This window comes from Ascaphus truei, unplaced genomic scaffold (assembly GCF_040206685.1).
Source record: "Ascaphus truei isolate aAscTru1 unplaced genomic scaffold, aAscTru1.hap1 HAP1_SCAFFOLD_532, whole genome shotgun sequence".
NCBI lineage: Eukaryota > Metazoa > Chordata > Amphibia > Anura > Ascaphidae > Ascaphus > Ascaphus truei.
Window position 1 is genome coordinate 168,494 of NW_027456863.1, and position 19,209 is coordinate 187,702.

Here is a 19,209-nt window from a genome sequence, read left to right on the forward strand (position 1 = left end):
AGGGTTAATACACAGCTCGCAAGCTGTCCCACTTTTCACCTTCGCATAGGTCCATCAAATTACCAATATCTCCCCTAAATCTGTCCCATATACCCACTTGTCATGAACAGCACACAAGTGAGCATGTGACTTAGATATGCAACCAGGGTTAATACACAGCTATTCAAGCCAACTCACCTTTCACACTGCAAGTTACTGTCAATGAGCTAATAGTAACCCCTTACTCAATTGCAATCATATCTATATGTTTTCACCACCAGATATTATGCAAAAATAAGATGTAACATTTATATTTGCCAGGGTCTCAGGTCCCTGTTTATTATAAAAAAAAACTATGCACTTAGCACACAAAAATTTCTTGTAGCAAAATGTGCCTGAAAATGTAAGTAGTCGCTCCAGAACATGCAAACGTTCATTCAGAGCCCAAAGCATCACTTATTAAATCTTTTAATATATCTAAAAATACAGTGCTTACATTACAGAAAAAGGATTACAAGAACATACAATTACAGTAAATGCAGGACAGTTTCTTAAAATAACAGGATAAAACATAAAATAGGTATCCCTATACAGTACATTACCATATGTCATAGGTTTTCTTCCATAGAGGCGTAGTAATTATGAGAAATCCTGTGTTTGGTCTAAAACACACCTCTGTTGAAATCTGATTTTCATAATCTTTGCTAAGGCTTATGTATCCTTTTTTCCCCACTGAATCATATACCCACCCCTATCGTAAATCAGCGGAGAGCTTGACAGTTTTATGACAGAGTAAAAAAAACTGCTACAAACAATGTTTAGATTTTGCCTCAGTTTATAACCGCACTCATAACTTCCCACCTCCAATACTGTGACACATCAATAGATTCAGGCGGTCATTACAGACGCAAAGTGACTAATCACGACCATCTTGATCCTAAATTTGAGAGTTAAATGGATATCTGTCCCTCACCAGATGCTAGACCTCACGTGTCTGGTCTTATCATATGCCACTCCCCGCCACGGTTACACATATGTCATTTTCAGCATGTACAGCAGACAACGTCACATGATATTCTCATTTTTAATAGAGTTCTTCACCAAAAGCAGACCCTGTGCGTCACCTGTCTTTGGAATGCACCAGTAATTCTTCACAAACATTCAGGTTCCTTTGAGGTTGACAGTGTCATCTCTGGTTAGCGTTTAGGACATTCTAAACAACCCCATATGTAACTTTTAATGGACTATCCGTGACAGGCCCCCCTATTAAGTCCTCTTTGAAAATCAGAACAGACCCAGGAAAGGTCTTGACCTGTCATGAACTCAATATATTGTATTTAAAAACCCAAATTGTACCTCATTTACCTCTGAAGCACCCGATAGATTAAAATACACAATATCTCATGATATTATAATGACATGGATTAAATAAAGTGGCAGATTTGGAGGAATCTGAAAAATTCCAATGGGGGGTGATATTATGTGTATTCTGTAGTGACATGAAAGAGGGAACCTTCCCTAGTGAGAGAACATCATTAACTCTGAGTAGCCTTTTTTGAACACCAGGCTTCATCTGTCAATTACTTTTATAAAATGGTAAAGAATCAGCAAATAAGGGTTGCATGAGAGAAGGTGGGGGAGGGGGGGGACACTAGTTAATTTAAATGTATGCTTAAGGGCATCCGACAGGTAACAAGACAAACTTATTATTGGGTTATTGTAAATGTCTTTTGGTCTAGATTTTTTTTTATTGATCCAAATAACGTTCCTAAGCTCAATTGAGTAGCAGACAAGATTCTCAAATTCAACCCACCGTTTATTATCCGGGTTTGAGTTTCTACTGATTAGTAAACCTAGTTGGGATGCCCTATAATATTTTTGTAGGTTTGGGAGAGTGGAGCCTCCTTCCTGTTTAGATGAATAAAGAATTGTTCTGTGGACTCTGGGGCATTTGTTTTGCAAGACAAATTTTAGGATCTTGTTTTGGAGGGTATCCATATTGGCTTGGGGAATTTTAACAGGGAGGGTCTTAACGAGATAGAGGAATCTGGGCAATATGTTCATTTTAATCGCCGAGATTCTTCCGAATCATGAGAGTGTATATGGATTTCATGAAGCAAAATATTTTGCAATTTGTCTATAAAAGGGTTTAAAGTTGGAATCCTAGATATTTTATGCTGTCCTCGTTCCATTTGAAGTCAAAGTTGACTTGGAGAAATCTTATAATGTCCCTAGGTAAGTTAATACTAAGAGCTATGAACTTGTAAATTATAATAGGGATTTGAAGAGATTGGGGAGGGATGTGAGGCGTTTTGAAAGTGTCAATAGTATGTCATCGGCACATTACATTTGACCAGGATACCTGAAATATTAGGGGTCGACCAAATCAGGCTTGCCAGTGGTTCAGTAGCTATTGCGAATAGTAGATTCTTCTGTCTTTTCATTGTTGTACTCTGCTCAGATAAAAGTTTGTTGAGTAAGAACAGACTATTTTTGTTCATATAGAAAGTATTTGTTTTGTTGTCCATTGATTTTTTTTTATCCTAGTATATAATTTTGAAGAAAATACAAATAAAAACAGTATTATCTTTGACTTTTCATCTAAAGCGTTTCCTTTTTTCAGATGAATTGCACATTTAAAATATTTTCTAAGGAAAAAGACAAACACTGACATAAAATGTACAAAACATATCTACTATTTGTACAAATACAATTAGTACGTACATGTTTTAAAGTGAATTCACACAAATGTTGAACATTCTCATTGAATTTGAGAGAAGAAAACCATGCCAGAACGAATAGCTTCTTTATTAAACCTGGGGATGTTAAACATACATTTTGGAGGATAACATTATCTGGTTATAATGAAATGAGTAAACAATTTTGGTAGGTAACTGTTACCAAGAGTTTGTAAAGAATTAAGCCAGGCAAATACACTTCATATCTGGATTCTAGAGAAATCCATCATAATACACTAAACATGTGACAATGCTGCGTCTATATGTAATCAGAATGAAAAAACTAACATGAGAGCAGATTATAAAGTTGTAGATCTAGTAAAAGAGAGACTCGATCTTTTTGAAGCATGTAAAATTCATGATTTGTAGCCAAGGGTTATTGGCTTATCCTGTTATTTAAAACAGATTTTGGGGACAAAGTCAGACGCTGCAAATTTTACTCCGAAACAAAATCTTGTTTTTCCAAACTAAATCAAGTAAATCCACACACAATTAATATGTTAAGACGCAGGACAGCATGACCGTGGAAGTCATTACACCCTTTGTTACTGCTGTTGTCTATAAAAAAATTGCTTTATGCTGTACGGCATAGTTATTAAGCATCTAAAGTATTTAAAAAGTTTTTCTTTTTGGCTTCAGAGAAACAGAACATTTATTTTTATTTGCTGTGGTTTTATATATGTTTGCAGTTTAGCATCAGAGGGTTCAGCAATATCTTGCTGGCCACTGTGGCAGTGAAGAGGTTAGAAAAAAAAATGGAAATAAACATACCGTGCGTTGCTTTTTAAAAATGTCTTAAATATTGTCTGTTTCCATATGACTTAGAAGCTGTGCAGTGGAAATGAAAGTATGGTTTGAAAATGAAAGGCTTCTCAAACAGGATCCCCGTAATGGTGGTAAAACTGGTGTTGTCAGTAGCAGGGGGTTGGAATCTTTGATTTAAATTGTGATTTTAAGCTAAAAAAAATAAATGGTAAAGTCACGGTGGTTCTATAAAGATTGGGAATATCATAATAATGTTTCTATGGAGGGACGGGTACTTTGAGACAACACATGACAAAATCTTTTCTCTTTTTAGTAACTGGTCAAGAAACTATGCAGCCCGAGGCATGAAAGTACCTACATTGGAAACTTCATTAGGTTGCCAGTTAATTTGAAGTCCACCAGGAGGGTGCATTCCTGACATTCCCAAAGGCACCGGCCATCCTGCTGCAGCGACTTCACGTTTTTCTAGGATGGTTATAGAATCTAATTTAACTGTTGGTGAGTTTCTGAGGGGCAGCTCCGTCAAAGCGCGGTTTACGTGGCTGCGGTGGCCCGTGACACGGAAATGGAAGGAGTCGTCTTGCTCTTCTATTGCCCACCACTGCAGATCACCTCCAGCAGGACGCGGTCTAAGCTGAAAAAAAAGCTTTCCTTGGCCATGACTTGGCCACTACTTCAGGGGTAGCTAATTCCAGTCTTCAAAGGTCACCAACAGGTTGGGTTTTCAGGATATCACTGCTTCAGCACAGGTGGCTCAGTCATAGACTAAGCCACTCATTGAGCCACCTGTGCTGAAGCACTTAGCCTTAAAAACCTGACCCCTTAAGGTGGCCCTTAAGGACTGGAGTTGGCCATCCCTGCACTACGTCATGGGGTCCCCAGGGTGCCAGAACCCATGTAGTGACTGTCCTGGGGCAGCCAAAGGGTTAATGGGAATAATTGGGATTGGAAGAATTTGTTTATGGAATTCCTCAATTTTTTCAAATGGGAAATATTGGGGTTTTGTCTTCGGGATATTGAGATATACCTTATTATCAATGAAGTATGTATCAATTTGTATGCGTCCTGTCACTATTTTTCACCACTTCTGTCCGTCAAACTGCTAGTTGTGAAATGGTGTGTGAGCCTCACCTGACTACGAGACTTGCTTCCTATGTATAAAACTTGCCAAATAAGTTTGTTATATCTGACAAAGACACTTTGGGCCTTATTCCATATCTTCCGAATCGGCCGTTCAGGATGTTTTTGGATGAAAACCCTTACTAAAAGGAGATTTTCGTCCAAAACCAGCCCCAACGGCTGCTTCGGCAGATATACAATTGCCCCATAAGGTACCTGCCCCCCTCCTTTCCTTGGGAAGATTAAAACAGCATTTATTTAAATGGGGCTAACATCTTTGCACGCAAAGGGAAGACAGATTCACAAATGTTGAATAAGGGTCTAAAAGAGAATCGTTTTTCACTTACATGCCTCATTGCACAGCAGCTTGATAATTGAGATTTATGACAAATACAAAACAAGAAGTAGCTAGTCCTGCTACAGTGGAAGACAGCTAAAAATGTTTTAGATTGTAAGCTCTTCTAGGCAGAGGCCTCTTTTCCTAGTGTCTCATATTGGGTTGGCTTACTTATATGTACAGTACTACTTTTGTATGTTATTGTCCTCATCCCACATTGTACGGAATTTGTTGGCTCCATACAAATACTGTACATCCTAGTAATAATAATAAGCATAAATGTCAAATTAAACAGCTAAGCATTGCAAGGCCCTTCTGATTTCAACGTCTCCCTTTCCACGTGTTTAAAAAAAAGAGAGTGAGCATAGGCATAGAGCATGGGGTGTGTCTGGGAGAAACTCGATCTACGTCAGATGTATCAAACTACATCTCAGAAGGTCTGGGACAGAGGAAACTGGAGAGCAGTTGCTTTAAAACGGGAAACAAGCTCTTATACTGAACGAACGCGGGTCATACTTCAGTTATGTGTTTTATGATTTGTGGCTCTCCCGATGTCTGACCTTTCGTTATTATGATTCATATGTAGAATAAAATGGTGAGTCTCATTCATTCCTAGGTTTTATGTAGTCTAACAATAATGGGAGCAATTCCATTCAAATATCTTTTGTTTTGATCTTGGATCCCCCTGGAAAAAAAACATTACTGGGGTTTGGGGTCGGTTGCCTCCTGGATCAATATTAAAAGCTAATACAGTTATTTTCATAAATAATATAATTCCCAGCACACAATAAAGGAAAAAGGAATAATAACAGATAACCTGTAATGAATATGCAAGTAGATATTTAATACGCGGGAGCTTGTTTCATGAAGCCTTTATATGCTTTGTCCCTTTACTTCTGTTATCTGATGCTTTTGGACTCTGGTTGACTAAGGCTGGTTGCATAGTGCGGGCGCGCGTTACGCTGCGCGCGGCAGTTTTATTTGGCTGAGGATAGCACGCGCGCACGGCAGGGAGCTTGGAGCGGACCGACGAGGGAGAAGATGAAGAAATTAATGATTTTGCGCCGCTACCGGCGCTGTAATGTATGTATGTGTGTGTATGTATGTTTGTGCGTGTACTGTATGTTTGTGCGTGTATGTGTGTGTGTGTATGTGTGTGTATGTATATGTGTGTGTGTATGTGTGTGTGTATGTATGTTTGTGCGTGTATGTGTGTGTGTGTGTGTGTATGTGTGTGTATGTGTGTGTATGTATATGTGTGTGTGTATGTGTGTGTGTATGTATGTTTGTGCGTGTATGTGCGTGTATGTGTGTGTGTGTGTATGTGTGTGTATGTGTGTGTATGTATGTGTGTATGTGTGTGTGTATGTGTGTGTGTATGTATGTTTGTGCGTGTATGTGTGTGTGTGTATATGTATGTTTGTGCGTGTGTGTGTGTGTGTGTGTGTGTGTGTGTATGTGTGTGTATGTATATGTGTGTGTGTATGTGTGTGTGTGTGTATGTATATGTGTGTGTGTATGTATATGTGTGTGTGTATGTGTGTGTGTGTGTGTGTATGTGTCAGTTAAATAAATAAAAAATATTTTTATTACATTTTTTTTATTTTAACATTTTTATTTAATACATAATTTACAATACACACACACACACACACACACACACACACACACACACACACACACACACACACACACACACACACACACACACACCCTGCAGCCCGTTTTTCACACACACACACACACACACACACACACACACACACACACACACACACACACACACACACACACACACACACACACACACACACACCCTGCAGCCCGTTTTTCACACACACACACACACACACACACACACACACACACACACACACACACACACACACACACACACACACACACACACACACACACACACACACACCCTGCAGCCCGTTTTTCACACACACCCTGCAGCCCGTTTTTCACACACACACACACACACACACACACACACACACACGAAAAGCATGTGGCACGTGCGCGGCCGCACACAGTATAGAACGGCCCTAACATGCTTGTTTTTTTTTTTTCCAACTTCAAATTTTCTTTATTGGGGTCGCATATTTGTACATTGTATCACAGCCCATTGTGTTACTTCCCCCCAATAATGTTTTTTAAACATACATCCGGCAGCGTTAACTGCCACAATACGAAACAGGGACAACACAGACAGGACAGACAAGACAAACCAGACGACGGACAGGGGAGGGGGGGGGGAGGGACAGGAGAGGGGGGGAGGGGGGAGGGGGAAGGGGAGGGGGCGGTCTTCTCCGGGTGCTCCTGATGACGACTTGTCTCTTAAGGGCTTCATGTCTTTTCGGTTAGTACTCCTTGCTCCTATCTCGAGCACACAGTGTTTTCCCTATTGTTTTGTCTAGGGGGGCTACTACGTAGGGGGCTGTCGACTACCTGTTCGTCGCTATTTGTCGTCCGGTCTCTGACCCCCAGAGGAGAATGCGCCTAAACCTATTAAAGCAAGATTGCGGTAGCATCCACCCCGGGGATATCTGTCTGTGCCAGCCAAGGCGACCAGACTTTTAGAAAGTTTGTTCTGGTGTTATTAACCAAACTCGTTAATTGCTCCATCCGGCAAACGTGCCAAATCCTATTTCGAATCTTAGGGATAACTGGGACTTCTGGTTGCTTCCATAATGCTGCAATCTCTAGTGGCTGTTGCAAAATGCGCGATTAATTTGTGCGTCGCATTTGACAAAACCCTGGATCCGTCTGCCCAGCAGGAACAACCACGGGTCCAGGGGGATCTCCCAACCGAGAATCCGCTGTAACCAATCTCTAATCTGTTCCCAAATCGGGACCACTTTTGTGCAGGACCACAGCATGTGTCGCAGGTCAGCCACCTCCCCGCACTGTTTTGGGCAGAGCGGAGAGTAGCCCTTAACAAATTTAGCCAATCTAGCTGGGGTGTAGTACCATCGCATCAGGACCTTATACGCGTTCTCCTTTAGTGTGGTACATATGGAGCTTTTAGCTACTGCTTGTGTGATCTGCTCCCAGTCCTCGTCCTCTAGCGTCTCCCCTAGGTCAGTCTCCCACTGTCGAATGTAGCTTAACCGGGTCTCGATTGTTGTCTCCGGACAGACCACTTCCCTGTACATTCTAGATGTGAGTCCCCTTGTGTCCGCGTCTCTGGAACACAGCTGCTCAAAATTGGTGCGTGCTGGTCTAATTGGGGTTTTGTTGTAAAAATCTCTGATCTGGAGATACCTAAAAAATTCTGCGTTTGGGATATCTGTTGCGGATTTAATTTGCTCAAATGTTTGTATATGTATCCTTCCCTCCAGATCCTTAAGACGGGTGATGCCCGCTTGTATCCAGTACGTCAAGTTTTTACTGTTCAGCCCTGGAGCGAAATCTGGGTTGCCAATGATTGGCGTCATAAGAGATGCTTTTGTAGTTAATTTACATCTAAATTTAGTGGCCTCCCACACTGGTAGCGAATTGTCAATGGCCTGAAGCGGTGTGCCTATTTGGCGTGCCCTACGTTTGGGCAGCCAGATCAGCTTCTGGATGTCAATCGGTGCACAGCACTTTCTCTCCAACTTTACCCATCTCCTAAGGCTTGGGTCCATGTGCCATTGGAGAATTTGAGCCAATTGGGCCGCTTTGTGGTAAGCAAACAAACAAGGTACCGCTAGCCATCCTCTTACTGTGTGTCTCTTTAATATACCCTTTGCAATTCTTGGGTTTTTCTTGTTCCATATGAATTTCATAATAGTTGACTGAAGGGAGAGGATGTCAGAGTGAACCACCGGTACAGGTAGGCTCTGGAAAAGATATAACATCCTTGGGAGGAGATTCATCTTCACGCAGTGTATCCTTCCAATCCATGAGATGCCCCCTTTTGCCCACACTCTGAGATCCTCTCTCAGCACCTTTATTAACCTGGGAAAGTTTGCCTTATATAGAGTTTTGTAGTCCCGTGTAAGATATATCCCTAAATATTTGATAGCGGAGGGTTGCCATTTAAAATTGAAGTTGAGATCAATCAGTTTTTCAACTTCCTTGGGAAGGTTTATATTGAGGGCTTCTGATTTGGACTGATTGATCTTAAAGCTGGAAATGTGGTTAAATTTGCTCAGGATTCCAAATACATTAGGAAGGGGCGTGAGCGGTTTGGATAGCGTTAGGATAACATCATCCGCATATAGAGCGGCCTTATACTCGTGCTCTCCATCTGAGATGCCTGTGATATCTGGGCTATTACGTATGTGCGCCGCCAATGGCTCAACATTGAGCCGCCAAAGGGCAAACATCAACGGCGACAGCGGGCATCCCTGTCTCGTTCCACTTTTTATGTGAAATTGCTCAGAGGGAAAACCCTGGTGCTTCACTCTCGCCGTTGGGCCCTCATACAGCGCCAAGATGGCCCTCAGTAGGCGTCCTCTAAAGCCAAACGCTCCCAGTGTTTCCTTTAAGTAGGGCCAGTCTATTCTATCAAAGGCTTTCTCTGCGTCCAGACTTAGCACCATAGAATGTGTTTTTTTCTTTTGGGCCAAATCGATCAGATCAATAATTCTTCTGGTGTTGTCTGCCCCTTGCCTGCCTCCGATAAACCCTACCTGATCCGCATGGATTAACCTGGGAAGGACACTACCCACCCTGTTTGCTATGAGTTTAGAATAGATTTTGATATCGGAATTAATCAGTGAAATGGGCCGGTAGCTCTTGCAGTCTGCCGGGTCCTTTCCAGGTTTGTGGATCACAGAGATGGATGCCTGAAACATTTGTGCTGGAAAGGAGGCCCCTTCCAGAATATCGTTAAATAGTTTTAGCATATGTGGGGCTAGAATTTTAGCGTATTTCTTATAATATAGATTAGAGAAGCCATCGGGCCCCGGCGCCTTGGCCGGTTTTTTTTTTTTTTTTCAAAATTTTTTATTAGGCATTTAGATAATTCACAGTATGCATGAAACAAACGATAATACAGCCTAATACAGATTTTCTCCTTTTGTTGGTTAGAGAAACCGGAAATAAAAGAGGAAAGCTCACCGCTCCCCTGACCCTCCAGGGGCTATGTGGGGAGCGCGAGTATGGAAACAGAGAGTAAGAGTGGGAATAGGAAGGGGAGGGTGGGTGGGGGGGGGGGAGATACCCATTGCTTCCCGTATCCTCAGTCTATTTTCATTGGTGCCCCTGACCTGATTTTCCTTTCTCTCTCTCTCTTTTTTTTTTTTTTTTTTTTTTCTCCCATATGTGGATTAGTGGCGTAGAGGTGCCATATGGGATAGCCACGGATCCCATATTTTGTTAAAGGAGTCAGTGGATCTTTTCAAGAAGGCAGATAGTTTCTCCATATTCATCACCTCTTGCACCCTATTTTTTACCGTTTGTTTTGAGGGGGGAGACACCTTCTTCCAGGCGGCTGCCACCGCACATCTAGCCGCTGTAAGAATGAAGGAGATTAATTTACTTGTTGGTCGGTCCAAATTTTCTAAGGGCCTGGCCAACAGGTAGGTCAACGGGTCAATAGGGATTTTGAGGTCTGTGACCTCCTCTATTAATTTTTGTATTGTTCCCCAATATTTTTGAATTTCCGGACATGTCCACCAAATATGGGCCATGTCCCCCTTCTGACCGCAACCTCTCCAGCATAAATCGGACGCCTGGGGGTAAATTTGATTTATTCTAACTGGGGTAAGATACCAGCGAAACAGTATTTTATATATGTTTTCTTTGATTGTGGTACATATGGAAGTTCCTGAGGCATTTTCCCAAATTCTTTCCCAATCCTCTCGGTCTATAACTATTTCCAATTCTGCTGCCCAATGCAGCATATAGTCATGTGTAGGGGCTTCTATGGCCCTTTCCAATTCACCGTAGATTTGTGTTATAAGACCTTTCTGGTGGCCTGTTTCTCTACAGAGCCGCTCGAAACTGGTGAGAGGGGGAAATTTCAACGTTGGGGATAAAGTTTGAATAAAATGCCGAATTTGTAGATACTTGAAGACATCCAATCTTGCTATTTCATATTTGGTTTTTAGGTGTTGATAACTCAGGAACTCCTCAAAGCTCAGGAGGTCAGCAACCGCTCTAATATTTTTTGTTTTAAATTGGTCCCATTGTCTGGGCTCACAGCCAGGGGGGAATTTCGGATTTTTATAAATTGGTATGAGTTGGGATTGAGGTGTGGTGAGCTTAAATTTAAATTTGCATTTTGTCCAAATCTCCCATGTGTGTCTCATTGGGCCTAACTTAAATTTACTGTTCTGCATGTCTTCCCTGCTCAGGGACCAAAGGCAAGCCGGCAGTGAAGGCGTCCCGGCATAGTATGATTCTATATCTAGCCAACAGTATTGGTTTGGGTTGGCATTCCAAACTACTACCTGTCGCAATTGGGCGGCTTGGTAGTATTTTGTGATGTCTGGAACACCAAGTCCTCCTCTCCCCCTTGATGCCAAAAGAACTGTCCTGGTGATTCTGGGTTTCTTACCCTGCCAAATAAAGTGGAAGATTAGTTTTTGAATGTTCTTTAATTCTGAGCCAGGGATGTGGACCGGGAGAGTCTGAAAATAATATAATAATCTAGGGAGTATGTTCATTTTAACTGATATCATCCTCCCGATCCATGATATCTGATATCCTCCCCATTTCTCTAGATCTTGTTTGATTTTCCGGAACAGAGTCGGATAATTTTGTTGATATAGGGATTGGTAGTTCCTCGTTATCTTTACTCCCAAATATTTGATACTCGAGGAGCTCCAATGATAGTTAAAGTTTAGTTTGAGGAGTTTCACCTCTGGCTCTGACAGGCTTAAATTTAGTGCTTCCGATTTGTCATTATTGATTTTATAACCTGAAATATCTCCAAAGTCCCGGAGCTCTTTTTGGAGGTTAGGTAGGGATGTTTGGGGTTGTGTAAGGGTTAGGATGACATCATCTGCGAATAGCGATATTTTGTGCTGCCTGTGTCCAATTTCTATTCCTTTGATGTCTCTATTGGCTCTAATTGCAGATGCTAGGGGTTCTATGGTTAATGCAAAGAGGAGAGGAGATAGGGGGCATCCCTGTCGAGTTCCATTAGTGATCTCAAATCTCTGGTTACTGCCCCCTGGTAGTTTTACTGTTGCAGACGGGTTTTGATATAATCTACGGACTCCTTCTAGGTATGCGTCTTTGAATCCGAATTTACACATAACTTGGTCCATGAATAGCCAGTCTATTCTATCGAACGCCTTCTCTGCATCTAGGCTTAGGAGTAGTGCTTTGGTCTCTGTGAGATGGACATGTTCGATAATGTCTATTATCTTCCGAGTATTGTCCGAGGCCTGTCTGCCTGCTACGAATCCTACTTGATCACTATCTATTAATCTCGGTAAGATGGGGTTTAATCTATTTGCGAGTATTTTGCTATATAGCTTGAGATCACAATTGAGCAGGGAGATTGGACGATAGCTTCCACATTGCATCGGGTCCCTGCCTTCTTTATGTATAATGGCCAGGGTGGCCAGGGACATTGACGTGGGGATTTGATTTCCTTCCATGAAATCGTTAAATATCTTTAGAAGATGCGTGGATAGTACTGGCAAGAATCTCTTATAGTAGACATTAGTGAACCCGTCGGGGCCAGGAGACTTAGTAATTTTTAGTGATTTGACCGCCTCTTCCAGTTCCTCTTTTGAGATCTCAGCGTTGAGGACTGTGTTTTCCTCCTCCGTTAGTGTGGGGAGCTTACATTTATCTAAATATTGCGCTATTAATTCGGATGCTATTGATTCAGGCCGGCCATTTTTTGATCTTAGATTATACAGTTCGGTGTAAAATTTTGTAAATTCAGCTGCTATTTTGCTATCACTATGTTGTATTTCACCAGACCTACTCTTGATTGCCGTGATTTGGGACCGTTTATGTACCCCTCTTAATTTAGTCGCCAAAAGTCTGTCTGCCTTGTTCCCCTTGTCATAATATTGTTGATTAGTCCATTTGAGGGCCTTCTCAACATCCTCCAGCTGGATTTGTCTAAGTTTTACTCTGGCTGTTGTCAATGTTTTATATATTTTTTTTGAGGGGTTGGTTTTATGAGATTGTTCTATTATTTTGATATTATCCGTAAGCTCCTTTATTAATTTTTGGCGGGCTTTTTTCCTGTGGGATGCGATAGAAATGAATTTCCCTCTAATGGTTGCCTTATGGGCCTCCCACAGGATTGCTGGTGAGGAGACGGATCCTGAGTTAAAGAAAAAATAGTCCCGAATAGCGGCTCTGATCTCTCTTTCTATCTCAGGATGATTGAGTAATGAATCATTTAGTCTCCATGAGTAATTTATTGTTTTTTCAAAGGGGGTCGTCAAGGTTAAGGTAATCGGGGCATGATCAGACCATGTGATTGGTCCTATGTTGGAGTCGGATGTCGCCGCCACCACATTTTTTGTGGCCAAAAAGTGATCTATTCGAGAGTAGGTCTGGTGAGGTGCTGAGTAAAAAGTATAGTCTCTCTGGCCCTGATGTTGGGCCCTCCATATGTCCACTAGTGAGAACTCGCTTAAGATTCCCCTAAACCTTTTCCCTATGATCTGGGAGGGGGTTGTGCGGGGGGGACCCATTGTGGTTGATCTGTCCTCGGTAGGGTTAAGGACCATGTTTAGGTCTCCTCCCACTATCATCGATGACAGATATCCCGGGTCTATGCCCTCGAGAACTTTCTTTAGGAATTCTGTTTGATTCTCGTTCGGGGCATATACATTGACCAGAGCGATTGCTGAGCCCGCTAAGGAGCCATATACCACTAGAAATCTACCCTCTGGGTCCGCCGTTGTTTTGATATGATTAAATGGGGTGCCCTGTCTGATCAGGACAGCTACACCCCTCTTTTTACTAGTAAACGATGCGCAAAAACACATTGGGAACACTTTTTTGAATAAATTTGGGGGGTCTTGTGATGTGAAATGGGTCTCCTGTAGGAATATGATGTCTCCCCCTGATCTTTTCATATCTTGAAGTGCTACTCTCCTTTTTCGGTTATTTTGGAGCCCTTTTACGTTGAGTGAGGTTAATTTAATTGTGGCTTGGCTAGCCATTTGGGTTCTTTTTTTTTTTTTGGATAATACCATAAGGCCTTCTCTTTCCCACTTGAGAGGCCATGATCCAGTAACTCTGAGTCTGGTTTAAATTTCTGAAGGTATAGAGGTTGTGTGTTTTTTTTTCGGTTAGAATAGATATCTTAAGCTGAGGAAGGGGGGCGTGGGAAGGGGTAGGTGGGGGTGGGGCGGAGATCTGCTGGGACAGGGTCAACAGATAGAGATAGGTTGTAACAAGGCCCACAAAAGGCCTTAACATATTTTCACCAGCCTTAAGAACGGCTGGCATTTGGACCAGGTGGGTCCCTTGGGGGTGATTCCGGGTTCGTCAACCGCTGGAGGTCAGAGGAGTCCAGACCCTCTATAGAATTTACTTAACCCATTTAGTATAGACCCCCAGTCCATGTGTGTGGGGAAGCAAAGAAGGCATAGGAACATTTCAAGTAATTCAAACATTTCACATCTCAAAAAGACAACCATATTGTAACTATGCGTTGTGAGAGTGGAGTAACCTCTTAAATATCTAACTTAAACAATTTCCGTTTTCTTTTGTATGCTCGCTTCCCTTGGGTGGGAGGGATAGGGGGAGGAGGGGAGGGGGGGAGGAGGGGAGGAGGGGGTAAGGAGGAAGGGAGGGGGGAGGAGGAGGAGGGGGGGGAGGAGAGGGGGGGGGAGGGGAGGAGGAGGGGGGGGAGGAGAGGGGGGGGGAGGGGAGGAGGAGGGGGAGGGGGGGGGAGGGGAGGAGGGGGAGGAGGGGGGAGGGGGGGAGGGAGGGGGGGAGGGAGGGGGAAGGGGGGGAGGGGGGGGGAGGGGGGGAGGGGAGGGGGGGAGGGAGGGGGAAGGGGGGGAGGGAGGGGGAAGGGGGGGAGGGGGGGGGAGGGGGGGAGGGGAAGGGGGGAGGGGGGGGAGGGGAAGGGGGGAGGGGGGGGGAAGGGGGGGGGGAAGAGGGGGGAGGGGGGGGAGGGGGGGAAGGGGAGGGAGGGGGGAAGGGGGGAAGGGGGGGAGGGAGGGGGGGGAAGGGGAGGGAGGGGGGGGAAGGGGGGGAGGGGGGGGAAGAGGGAGGGAGGGGGGAAGGGGGGGGAAGCGGGGGGAAGGGGGGGAGGGGGGAGGGGGGGAAGGGGGGGGAGGGGAAGGGGGGGGAGGGGAGAGGGGGGGGAGGGGAGAGGGGGGGGAAGGGGGGGAGGGAGGGGAAGGGGGGGAGGGAGGGGAAGGGGGGGGAGGGGAGAGGGGGGGGAGGGGAGAGGGGGGGGAAGGGGGGGAGGGAGGGGAAGGGGGGGAGGGGAGAGGGGGGGGAGGAGGGGAGAGGGGGGGGGAGGGGAGAGGGGGGGGAAGGGGGGGGAGGGGAGAGGGGGGGGGAGGGGAGAGGGGGGGGAAGGGGGGGTGGGAGGGGAAGGGGGGGTGGGAGGGGAGAGGGGGGGGAGGGGAGAGGGGTGGGGAGGGGGGTGGGGAGGGGGGGGAGGGGAGAGGGGTGGGGAGGGGGAGGAGGGTCTAGGTGCAATTAAAACATTTCAAATATTTCACTTCACATTTTTGTGTAACATAACTCTTATACAACTCTGCGCAGAAAACATATTTTATACAATTCTGTGACCATACAAGATAAGTTCGGCTTTCTTTCGTATGTTTGTTTTCCCCTTAGTGTTTTTCCCTCTTATTTATCTTTGCGTTTATGTGAGGTACTAGGTAGGCTTGTTAGCAGGGGTAAGAGGGGGGGGGTCTAGGTGCGGCCCAAGCATTTCACATTTCTGTATAGCACAACTATTATGTAACTCTACACAGGGAGTATAGGGAGGGGAGGGGGGGGGAGGGAGAGAGGGGAGGGGAGGGGGGGGGGAGGGAGAGAGGGGAGGGAAAGAGGGGAGGGGGGGGGGAATGGGGGGAGGGGGGGGGAATGGGGGGAGGGGGGGAGGGGGGGAAGGGGGGGAGGGGGGAGGGGGGGGGGAGGGGGGGAGGGAGGGGGGGGAGAGGGGGGAGGGGAAGGGTTTGGAGGGGGGAGGGGGGGAAGGGGGGGAGGGGAGGGGAAAGGGGGGGAGGGGAGAGGGGTGGGGAGGGGGAGGAGGGTCTAGGTGCAATTAAAACATTTCAAATATTTCACTTCACATTTTTGTGTAACATAACTCTTATACAACTCTGCGCCGAAAACATATTTTATACAATTCTGTGACCATACAAGATAAGTTCGACTTTCTTTCGTATGTTTGTTTTCTCCTTAGTGTTTTTCCCTCTTATTTATCTTTGCGTTTAGGTGAGGTACTAGGTAGGCTTGTTAGCAGGGGTAGGAGGGGAGGGGCCTAGGTGCGGCTCAAGCATTTCGCATTTCTGTATAGCACAACTATTATGTAACTCTACACAGGGAGTATAGGGAGGGGAGGGGGGGGGGAGGGAAAGAGGGGAGGGAGAGAGGGGAGGGGGGGGGGGTAGGAGGTGGGCCTGGTTGCAGTTCAAACATTTCAGACATCTCCCATTTCTGTATAACACAGCTATTATGTAACTCTGCGCTAAAGATATATTGTGAATCGTTTTGTGACTAAATAAGATTAATACAACTTTATTTTATATATTCGTTTCCTCTTAGTATGTTTCTCCCATTGTTTTTGTGCTTAAGTAGGGTGCTAGGTGGGTTTGCTAGTAAGGGTGGGGAGGGGAGGTGGAAGAGAAGGGGAGATGAGGGGGGGGTGGGGGAATAGGGGGGAGAGGGAGGGGGAGAAAAAGGGGGGGGGGGAGGGGGGGAAAAGAGGGGGGGGACACGTGGGACATGCGAGTGTGTGGGGGGAGGGGTGGAAGAGGGGGGGGTATGCATGGGGAAGGGGGGAAGGGGGAGAGGGGGGGCGATTGCGTGTCTGGGTTACAGGGGGGGGGGGGGAAGGATAGAGGGGAAGCAAGGTGTTAATTGAGATATAACAGTTATATTATTTTAATCTACTCACGACCTCCGGATCATCACTATTAACTTATGATTTTAAGTTCTTTGATTCAGTCTGGGTGGTCCGTCTTCCTGGTATCCTAGCCGCCCCTAGTCCCACAGACTGGGGAGTCCTCTGTGGCAACGGGGTCCATGGATCGTTGGCGGAAAGGCTGGATGCCAACACCGACCCCCCCCCTCCCCCCAATCCAGAGCCCCGCTCCACGGGACCGGAGAAACCGGCAAAAGGAGGGGGAGGGAGATCATATTTAAAGCGGGACCGAAAAGCCGGAGATTGAGGCTGGTGGGGGCAAAACCGGGATCTAAATTCCTCTTATGCTCCGGAGTTAGAAGATCAGCGATCCTACTGCTCCGGGTTGAGTCAGTCGGTTTCCTGGTCTTACCGTCGGCGGACGGGATCCTCTTCTGAGTCATCGCAGGAGTAGGCGGTGTTCTGTGTCAGCTCATCCTAGAAGTTGGCGGCTTACTTCTTGGTGCTGTTCTGGTCTGGTAAGATGATTTTAACGATGAGCAGAGGCGTCCCCCCTCCTCGAAGTCTCCTCAGAGCCATCTCGAGAACAGGCGCCTCGTGACTTCACATTGGGAGTGGAGGTTGGCGCCGGATTACCATGGGGGTCCGCAGCCCGCGCTCCAGTGCGGCCCCGGACCAACAAGGTAAGTGGGGGCACTCTTCCCCCTCCGGGTCTGTCCGGGGGGATTTCTCTGAGTGCCGCGGCGGTTGTCATTTTTCTCTAGGGTGTTGGGCCGCAATTCTCTCCGATGTTCGGGGGGGGTCTCCTGATGTATTTTCAGCGGTAGGATTGGTCGTTATCCACGTTTGAGGTGGAGTTAGACCTAATGCTTTTGCGAAGGGGGCCATGTCCACGGGGTATTTCATGGACAGGAACTTTCCATTCCTGTTAACTGTGAGTTTGAAAGGGAATCCCCATCTGTATTGGATTCCTTTCTCGCGGAGTAGGTTGGTTAAAGGTTTTAATTCACGTCTGCGGTCTCTCGTTGCCTTTGACAAGTCGTTATAGACTTGGAGAGTTTCGTTTTGAAAGGTTATTTCCCCCAGGTCCCGGCAGGCCGCAATTATTTTTTCTTTTGATGTGTATTTATGCATCTTTATTATAATGTCCCTACGCCGCCTCGGGTCGTCTGATTTAGGTCCTAGGGCACGATGAGCCCTATCCATTTCGAGCTCTTTCTCCTCCAGCTCCCCGCATACTAAGTTAAAGAGCTCCATGAGGTATGGTCGGAGTTGATCCTGTGCGACCGACTCCGGTACGTTCCGGACGCGGATGTTTTGGCGCCGGTCACGATTTTCTTGCTCCTCCATAGCTTCTTTAAGGAGGGTGATCTCTTCTCCTAGACGGCCTATCTCTTCCTCCGCTTCACTCTGTCTTTGTTGAGACTCAGTGAGTTTTTTCTCCAGGGTAGTTGTTTTCTCTGTCAGCCCTGAGATTTCCTTCCTTATGTCGCTCACTGCGGTTCTGAGCTCAGTCTGAAAGGAGGATTGGAGCGTCGTTGCCATAGCCCCCAGGAGTTCTTCCAAGTATGCCCTGGTTATGGGTTGATCAGGGCTTGCTGGGGTGCGATCTTTTGGCTGGGTTTTTTTCCCTGAAAGCGCCGTGGCGCCATGCGGTCCGCCGCCATCTTGAGGCTCCATCGTGCTGTCCCTGGCCCGTTGCGACGGAGAAAAGTATTTGGCAACTCCCTGATTGCTCGCTTTTTTGGTTTTTGACATCGCCTAGTTCTTTAGCTATCCGGGGGTGTAAGTGTTACCCGGCAATTTTGGGGAAAAATGTGGGTTTTTGCGTCTTTTAATGCGCGGGTCTATGGAGCTCCTCTTCTACCCGTCCATACCGGGTGACGTCTCCGGAAGTCCCCCCATTAGGTTTTATTTTAAATCATGCATGTCCCCTTTAATTATGGGGGGGGGGGGTGGGCTGTGTACATTTGTTAAAGCCCTCTCCTCTGTAGGCTCTTTGTGCACTTCTGCAAAAGTGCTCTTTCCCCAGGGGATGTCTCTTCTGGGTCTTCCCAATCTCCTGGAGTCCCTCTAACTTTCTGGTTTTTAAAGACGATTTAAATGGCCATCCAACAGGAAGCTGGAAATGCTGATGTCGCAGCTTCCTATTGCAACGAGATGTGGCCGCCATTTTGTTTCAGCTGGAGTGAGATTTAAACCCAGTAACTTCACGGTTAAGTATCTCGGGAACAGACAGGTCCCAGAGCAGAAAATAGTGCAGTTCAGCTGTGGGGGATCCCTTTGGTTCCCATCAT